The following is a 9,351-nucleotide window of genomic DNA, read 5'->3' as shown; positions in this document are numbered from 1 at the left end:
ATATATATTTAACTCAATCATTTTAAAGTAGTTATAACTGCACCTGTAATAAACATGTTAATATTTGATTATGATAACCCCTATAATATAAATTATAACATAATGCCAGCAGCTTCAATAAACACTTTGATGAAATGATAATTACTGCAATGATAAGATGATGGTTATGTAAAATAATCCCTGTAATTCCACAATTCCCCTTTTGACGTCTTCCAAAGACGTCACTACACCATTCCCAGGTCCACTACCTTCGCTCTGACCCTCTCTGCCGCCCCTGACTCAGCAAATCAGACAATAACCTCCTGTCCTCTAGGTGGTCTAGTACTAAACACCAGCCCCCACTTGAAAACACTTCATGCTTAGGTAATCTCCGCCTCCTCTTCTGGGTCTCTCTCTAGTGGAAATCTTCTCCTGTAAGGGATAGAAAACAAACAGCCTCTCTCTGCTACACCTTACTAACCTACTGTGTTCATCTAAGGTTCCTGTCATTATTCAAAGTTGGTTCACAATATCATATCAGGCAAAATCACAAACCCTACTGCCACGCCTGCTTTGTTAAGGTCTTCAGTTAGACTCTGTACCGGTTTGCCAATCTGTGTGTACATGCCTCTACACTTTTAATGTCTAAATGCACATGTGTATGTATGTGCACTTGTATGTCAATCTACATCTATCAGTCAATCATTTTTCAGATATAAGGCGTTAATGTGAGAAATGTTTCCTGACTATTAACTCCTGATACTGGAGGGACTTTCCTGTTTGCCCAACCTCTTAGGTTTGGCCTTTTACACTTTTACTAAAGAAATTTTAACAGAGCCCAAAGAGATTTTTATTTTGCTCCTGTGCTTGACAGGTTAAGCGAAGTTGTTTTTTGTTTTGTTTTGAAATTTTTCCTTCTGTGTGTGTGTGTGTGTACATAAGTAAGAATATGATAATCAACATAAGATCCCTGGTTTGCAAATGATTTTCTGCCCCGCTGCAGGGCAACATCATGTGGTGGTGAGTCTATGTTGGCTAGTTTAATACAGATATGTAACAGTTGCTTGATTGCATGGCCCACTCAGAGTTGCACAGTTTTAATGTATGTGGAGAGTGTTTTCACAGTTTAAACATAGGTTACTCACATTTCTAGCCTGATTGTTTCCCAATAAAAGTGAAATCAAACATTACATTTGATTTTACTTATGTATTATCATGTTCTGGGCTCTATCCATTATATTAACTTTATTTAATCTCAATACTCTTTATGTGTGTGAGCAACGCTTTTAGTCTTATTAAACACAACCCAAGTAAAATGCACACCATCCCCATGTCAGCCTAAATCTCCGCTAAAAAGCACACTTCAAAGTTTTCTATCTGGATTTACGCCTCTTTTGGCCTCAAGCATATACATAACATGCAAAAGTTACTGTTAATGCCAGTTAGACAAGTTTCCATTATCTACAACATTTTGTTTCACCCGGCTCACCCTTACACATTTCCTGTTCACTTATTGCATATTTATCTTTAACACCATTTACCTCAGTAGTTGCTAAGCAGAAACAAAGCAACCTGTGGTCCACCTTTACCCTGTAAAATAAACCCCTGTCATGTTTGTGTCTGTAAGCATGTTTTGCATTCATTCATTACACTCCCGCCATTCCTGCAAGTTAGGAGCTGTAAAGTTAAAGTTACATCAAGTCCAGGCCTTTGGCCTGGCCTATATTTAAATCATGTGTGTTTGTAAGCGTGCGTGCAATTCACCTGCTATGTTCTCATCTTCCCTCAACATGTATCACCTGGACACTCTCACCAGTGAAGCTTAAAACCCTTTTGGACGGAACATCAACTCTAAACAAGCACAGATATGCATTGTGTATAAAATGAACTCAACCTGTAAATAGAGACATCACTGTTATGACAAACATAAAATAATACTGTACAACACATTATTAACACAGTCATCCTAAGGCAGATTATATGATAGCATTAAAAATCTCTAAATCCCCAATCCCAACAGGTCCTGCTTTTAAATCTTCCCTGACTTTCCCTTCAAGTTCTGCTGTGTTAGTACAATAATTAGGTCCTCCTAATCCCATTAAATCTGCCATATTGATTCCTTCATGTGTAAATGTCAGGTTTCGAGCATCTAAAACTTTACTCAGTCTCTGTTGTGCTAATGATGTCGTAGTGAACGCCTGCAAGTTCACATAAGCCACCACACTATGTTAGTTAGAACTTTTAGTGAGTGTCCTCTCCCTACATGTGCTGTTTCCTATATTATTTTGGCCACCCCTGCTGCATGCTGTGCACATTTAGGGTGCCTTGCTTCTGTTGGACTCAACCTCATGCTAACCTACATAAGTACCTGTCTTAAGAGAGACCTCTGCACAGCTCAGACGCCAGTTGCAAGAGCTCTCTAACATTAGAATCATCAGCTGTGTCTTATATAATGTTATTTCGGTACTTTATACTTCACACATTTTGAACGTTGTTTATATGGGGAGTTCCTCTTTTTGTGTCTATATTTATTAATATGGCTTGTGCACTAAAGCTTCCTATTTTTCAGTCTGGCTGAGCACTTGTTTGTGAGTAAAAACTGGCCTCTACAAGCCTTCATTATTAAAGTACATAAAACAAGATAATGAGCAGATACACATTACAAATGCTTCATATATACAGAGAAAAACCCAATAATCCACATTTCACTATTTTGTTCTTTGGTTCAGATTTGGATTCTGTATTGTTCTTTATTTGTTATTATTTATATTCAGATTGTTTTTTGTTTTTTGTTTTTTTTTTGCTAGTCTTGGTTTGTTGTTGTCTGTTTGGGAGCTGACATAGTCTCTATAAATAAACTTCTTTTGGTGGAGTAGCATCAGGAGAGAAGCTCCGGAGAGGCATATAACAAAAGAGATCTCCTCAACGTGTTGTATATTTTCAATATTTCCTTATTATTTTGTCATAAAATAAATCACCCAAATAACTTAAGCTGTGTGACAGCACCTTGCGTTTACGCCGGGCTGTGAACTGCCCTGAAGCTACACCCCCTTTTACCCCATTTACTTTCTCAATCTTAGTTTAAACTATTCCTGACCTTCTCCTCCTCTCGTCTGATCATCTCAAGTACGTCCTGTACCAAATTTGCTTCCTCTTTTCAAGTCCCACATTTAATTACAAGCTCTAATACATTTGCCCTATATTGCTGTCTCGACGTGTTTCCTGTCAACTTAACAGAGTTATTCTCAGAACTCAGAGCTGAGGTTCCCCTTTCCTAAGTCTGTATGTTCTACAAGAGAGCAAGTCGGTAAACAAGTTTATCATCACAAAGGTTACTAGGTAAAGGTCACGTAGACATTTGCTTAGTAACCCTAAAAGAGCACATTTCATGTAGCTAATCGCATATATTAACACCCCCCTTTTGTGACACATCTCATGTGTTACAAACTCAAAATCCTTCACTCAGGTTAGGGAATTAAAAGAAAAGTTTAGTCCTATCACATTATGTATAAATGCTCCATAACTTCAAACCTGCGTTTAAGGAATGAAATCAAATTAATCATCATGTCAAATCCTTTCTTGGCTCCATCCACAGCCTGCATCCTTGAAACGTCCTATAAACAAAAGCCTGTGTGTTAACCAGAACATCACCTTTTATACTCACTTTCTCCACTGATGATCCAACCTGTGTTATAACCCAAAATAAACTTACACAGAACAGTTATTAATCATGTGTCCCCTCCGTTCATGGTAACTTAAGTTACATCAATGTTTCCTTTTTAGCATTTAGCATTCTATAATGTAATAACATAATCCAAACCCAATAAATAATTTTCTCAACGCACACATCAATATCCCAAAATCAGCATCCCCAGATTTAAGTCTCCCACTTGTCCTGTTTGTCAACCTTTTATTTATTTCCCTCTTGGTCCCATCACTCCCATTCACTCACATGCATTCACACATGATATTTTTTTGCTGATCTGCAGCCTTCCACAAGACATCATCAGATGCTCCACATCAGCAAAATGAGCTCAATCATTTGTTTTATTTCGTTTTCCTTTTAGGAAAATAGTTCTCTATATTTTGACTGGATTGACACGCTGCAATCATTTTTAGACAGAGACTTGCCGCCAATCAGTCTCTGATTGTAATCAATTATAATTCTGTAATGCCCACCTGATTTTCGTACTTGGTAATTTTGTCAACGCCGTCCGTTCACTCTCTTCCAGGCCTGCTTAGAACAAAATGAAAAAAGAGAGCTGATTATTAGCTCATCAAAGTACAAAACAAAATCACCTGACAGGTTTTTTTCTGAGTGCACTTACTACTACAAAAATTTTTGGGGCCCCTCTCAGAGATATCCATGTCTTAATCAACCACCCTCTCTGGAAATAAAACAACAGCCTCAAAAATCTGAAACAATCTTAAATTTCACCCGCTCAACACACCGAAAACCTCGCCAAAAGCTACACCGTTTCAGTACACAACAATAACCCCGTTAAGCTCTTTACCATACTCAGATTCAGCCTAACACCTTACAACAATGTGTCAACACTAATTTATAAACCTCCTAATCAAATTTGCACCTCTGAACAATCTACCCCTCCTTTAAGGCCTCAATCACACACACACAGCAAGCTCCTCTGTCCACATTCACACAAGCTCTCAAACTTTTTCCATACTCAGCCATATCTCAACAATTTAACTTGGCAAAAGAAATACATGTTTAAACTTTATCACATTATTGAATTATTTTCATTTTCTTTCTATACTAATCACTTGTTTTGATCACTCAGTGCAAAAGCACTGCTAAGTCACCCTTTTAAACTAGTTTAATCCATTTATTCAACATTCACACCATTCTATCACTCATACAAGTAGCAAGCCGATCTTCATTGCGTATGTTTGTGTGTGCTATTTTGCATATATGGCTTCACAGTCTCACAGACACTTTCCCATTCTCCAGTTAAAGAGTCAGTTTTCTCCGTCCCCAATCACTAACCCAAACTTTACTTCCCACCTTAAATCACAGCCCTGCTGGTCTTCCACCACCAGTTAGGGCTTGCTGTCAGGTTCCTGGACACTGTAAACAATTCAACCAGAAACTTGCCTTAACATATCCATTCATGTTAACCTGTAGTTTCATCCGACTCCTGGATCTGGAGAATTGGTCCAGGTCTGCTTGCCCCTAAAAATAACAAACTAAAACATTTTCATTATTATCACGGGTGCCTAAACGACCCACTTCTCTTTTTCTAGTCAAAAATACCAATTATGCCATGTATGTAAGCGTGTTCTTCCTTGCGTTATGTGGTCATGTAAATGCAGTGTAAGCTGTTTTCTTCATTGCATCCTTATGTATTTATTGCATTTTCATGTATTCATATTTAATTTATGCATCTTTTCACTGAGCTCTAGATTCAAACTATCTCACTTCTGATTCGTTTCAAAAATAATCTCACATGAAACAATTGGTATATGTGTGTTTTCTATTCATTAATATAATTGTCAGTTATTCTGATTATCTTTACCTTTTGTATTATTTACCTCTTTGTTATGCTGTGGTGGACATCCCTAAACTATCCCGAGTTCAGGGTTCAATTTCAATCCAATCATCTCCTATCTTCTCGCAGTCAAACTCGTCCAGCTTCATCTCTCACTGGTCCTTTTCCATTCACAGTGTCCTGTTCGGGCTTCAGAGCCCCAGCAAACACAGTCGGTTTCTTCTCTGTTTTGATCTTTCAGTATTTCCTCTTCCTTCAGTCTTATTTTCATTTGCTCTGTTTTCTTCTCCATTCATCTTTTCAGTCTTTTCTTCCAAGATTGCTCCAAGCTTGGCAAATATGACAGTCAGTGCCTTCAAGCAGACATATCACGCTGTTCTTCACCAGCATGCATGTTGCATCTCGTGCTTTCTTTTATGCTGCTGGACTCATCAGTCGTTGTCAGTGTTACTGCTTTCACGTGCACTGTCTTTTAGCTTCCGTTACTTCTTCACATCCACGATGTTCTATCGGTCTTCATCAGGAAATTGACTGTCCTTTGCGTTTCTTCTTGGGTCAAGGACAAAGTGAGAGCTCAAGCTGCACAATTTCGAGCCAAAGACTGGCTTATTTTGTCCCAATTCTTTTAATCTACTTTTCTGCTGCTGAACTCAAAGTTGCAAAGTTGAAAGACGCCCACCTGTATTGACACACTAAACCATATAATTAGTAATATATGCATTTTTCCTTAAAGGCTTCATTTGCTTCATGTGCCTAGAGTTAACTCATCTATCTCTCTGTGTTCTTTCTGTACACACTCAGTTCCTTTTATGGGCATGCATTTCCTGTCCCAGACACACACATTTTAATAGCGCTCTTTCACACATCACCATTCTTTAGGTCAGTTTTGTAGCATCAGTCACACAATCATTTCTTGAGTGGGTGTACTAAGTGCATATACTTATGTGTTTTTAAACAGAAAAATAAACTCAACCTCTCATAACATCAGTCAAGGTCAAATATCTTCATAGACCCACAAGTAAGCATATTATTTCCCTAGTCAAAAGTCAAACCGTTACTCACAGTAATTTTAATCTAACAGCCTTTGTGTTTTGAAACTAAAAACAGGAAGGAACAGCGCCCAATTTAAACTGCGCATGTTGTCACTCAACAACACACACACAGAAAATGTAACTGTATATATTATCTCAAACTGAAACAGAACCCATCTAAAATCCTAAAACATCTTACTTGACACCCCAAAACACACATCGCTTACAGACATCTTTTTTAATTAAATTATCTCAAATTCAATTTCAGTTCTTAGAACCCAGATAACGGTCTTAAGTATCAACAGTTTATGTATCCTATCTCAAAACCCAGCAAAAGTCATACAGTCATGGCAAGAAATAAAACTTTACTTACAATATTGTAATAAACAACTCCAGCGTCTTAAATACAGGCATCAGCCATGTGTAGCAGTCTCTATAAACTTCCTATCAGTCTTACACAGTTTTACCTAGTACAGACACGTGTCAAGCAAACCCCATACTCATATTCTACAGTTATCATGAAATACTTATCATGATCAACAACAGTCACACAAATATAATAAACATAAACTGCATTTCTTCCCTTAAAACACGGATTGAAGTCGTCCTAAACCCTGGCTCTGCAGTCAGTCATTAGCCACTCATTAGTAAACAGGAAATGTCACTCTAAATAAGTCACAGGCATCTCATTTACATAGACACAGACACACTCTCAAAATAACCAGCCTGCTGCAGTGCCCGTGGCAGACAGAGCCTATATACAAACATAGAAATTATAACACAGAGACGTCTGATAAATTAAATAATATTTACAAGGCCTTAAATTGCACAACCTACATAATTTAGACAAAATTTGAATTAACCCTCCAAGGACAAACTCCAAGTTTTTGATAATCAATGACCCAGTATCAGGTCCAACCTGTGTCTGGTCTAATTGCTAAAGTTCCTAAGTCAATTTAAAAGCGTCCAACGCCCAAGGTCCAACCTTTACTACCCAAACAAAGTGCAAACACCGTTCCAAATGGTAAACTGATCCAATCAGTAGCTATTCTGGACCGTCCCCAGTTGTCCACGATTGCCAATCGAACTATCCCGTCCAACGGAAAATCCTGAGCGTCCCCAGGAAATTTGGAGCGTCACCTCCGAACAATGCACTTTCTTAGAACTTCCCACAGTTCCGTTCTACAGAAATTTAATTATGTTTTTAAAGACATCCTATGCAACCACCAAACCGACTTTATTGATGTCCAAGCCCAGCTTTATATTCAATTATGACTGTATCACCATACACAGTTTCCAAATTACCTATAATCCTAAATTCAGTAGTCCAACTACTTTAAATTCTCTTTCCTTAGCAGTCCAACTGCATTTCCTTTAATCAGTACTGTCACTTAACCTTACATTATCATTACTTCAACTTCAATTCTCATGAGATTTTCACCAAAATCAAAACAGACCTTTACCAGTAATTTTCAGTGAGTAGACTTTTAATTTTGTCAGAACCAATTCAGCACTGTTTGGAAATAATTCAACAGGTAGTGCCTTACCTTTGAATAAGCCGGCTTATGTCCACTCACTTCGACCACTGACTCGTGTCTGCCTGTTTGAGCACCTTGGACCCTCTCAGTCTCATTCTCCAACTTCTCTCCCTCAACCTCGGCCAATGCACCAAATGTTACGGGTTCGAAATTGAGGACGAGAGTAAAACAATGATGGTCCAGAAGAGGTCAATCAAACAATTGATTTTTAATGAATGCACGCAGCGTGGAGAGGTGCAAACTGCAAAACAGTTGTACATCTCTACCCAAAATACACTCTAGATTGCTTTTATAACATCAGGGTATTGTAACGCCCCTTCTTGCGTTTACAAGCACATAATTTGCATGTACAGAACATTCATGTATTTTAAGAATTAAATGCAAACACAGAAGTCCCTCCTTGTGGCATACTCTTCCGAATATGGTGATGATCTAAGGCCTTTGAGGTCACCATGGACTGGACATCCTTACGTCACCTGTAACTAAGCAAACTCAAATACCACAAGAAGCTGAATACATTCAGGCCTTTGCTCAGCTACTATTTTACTGTAACAATATACTCAGCATATGAGTTATGATATATATATATTTAACTCAATCATTTTAAAGTAGTTATAACTGCACCTGTAATAAACATGTTAATATTTGATTATGATAACCCCTATAATATAAATTATAACATAATGCCAGCAGCTTCAATAAACACTTTGATGAAATGATAATTACTGCAATGATAAGATGATGGTTATGTAAAATAATCCCTGTAATTCCACAATGTCAAGCAGCTTCTAGATGCTTAAAGGAAGCAGTAAGGTCAGTTTCCATCCTCGGTTTTCAGCATTAATAAGGAAACCTGCAGCAAGGTGAGTAACGTGTAAAGCGCTTTGGGGTCCTTAGGGACTAGTAAACAGGGGCGGCTCTTGAAGGGTGGCATGGGGTGGCAAGTGCCACCCTAAAATGATCCCTTGCCACCCCAAGTGCCACCCCAGTTTTGCATATGACAGTGTTGTTTATTAAAATAAGACAGCATTAACACTTTGAGCGTAGTTACAGTCAACAGTGAATATAAATGCTAAAACTGAATATATTGCATAGTGTCCCCCCCCCCTCCACCATTAACAAATGGTTCAGCCCATAGCACAGACGGCTTTTTTGTTGTTTTCAGTAGCAAGCGATGCTTATGATTGTGCCAGAGCACATTTTGAACAACACCATGGGAATTTCGGATTTTACGCAGGTGGTTGGATGTTACACTCTGGAAATGGAAGGAAGGTGAGTGTTATTAACCCTCTGTGG

Source organism: Oreochromis aureus, linkage group 18 (assembly GCF_013358895.1).
Source record: "Oreochromis aureus strain Israel breed Guangdong linkage group 18, ZZ_aureus, whole genome shotgun sequence".
In the NCBI taxonomy this organism is placed as follows: domain Eukaryota; kingdom Metazoa; phylum Chordata; class Actinopteri; order Cichliformes; family Cichlidae; genus Oreochromis; species Oreochromis aureus.
This window is presented reverse-complemented; position numbering follows the sequence as displayed.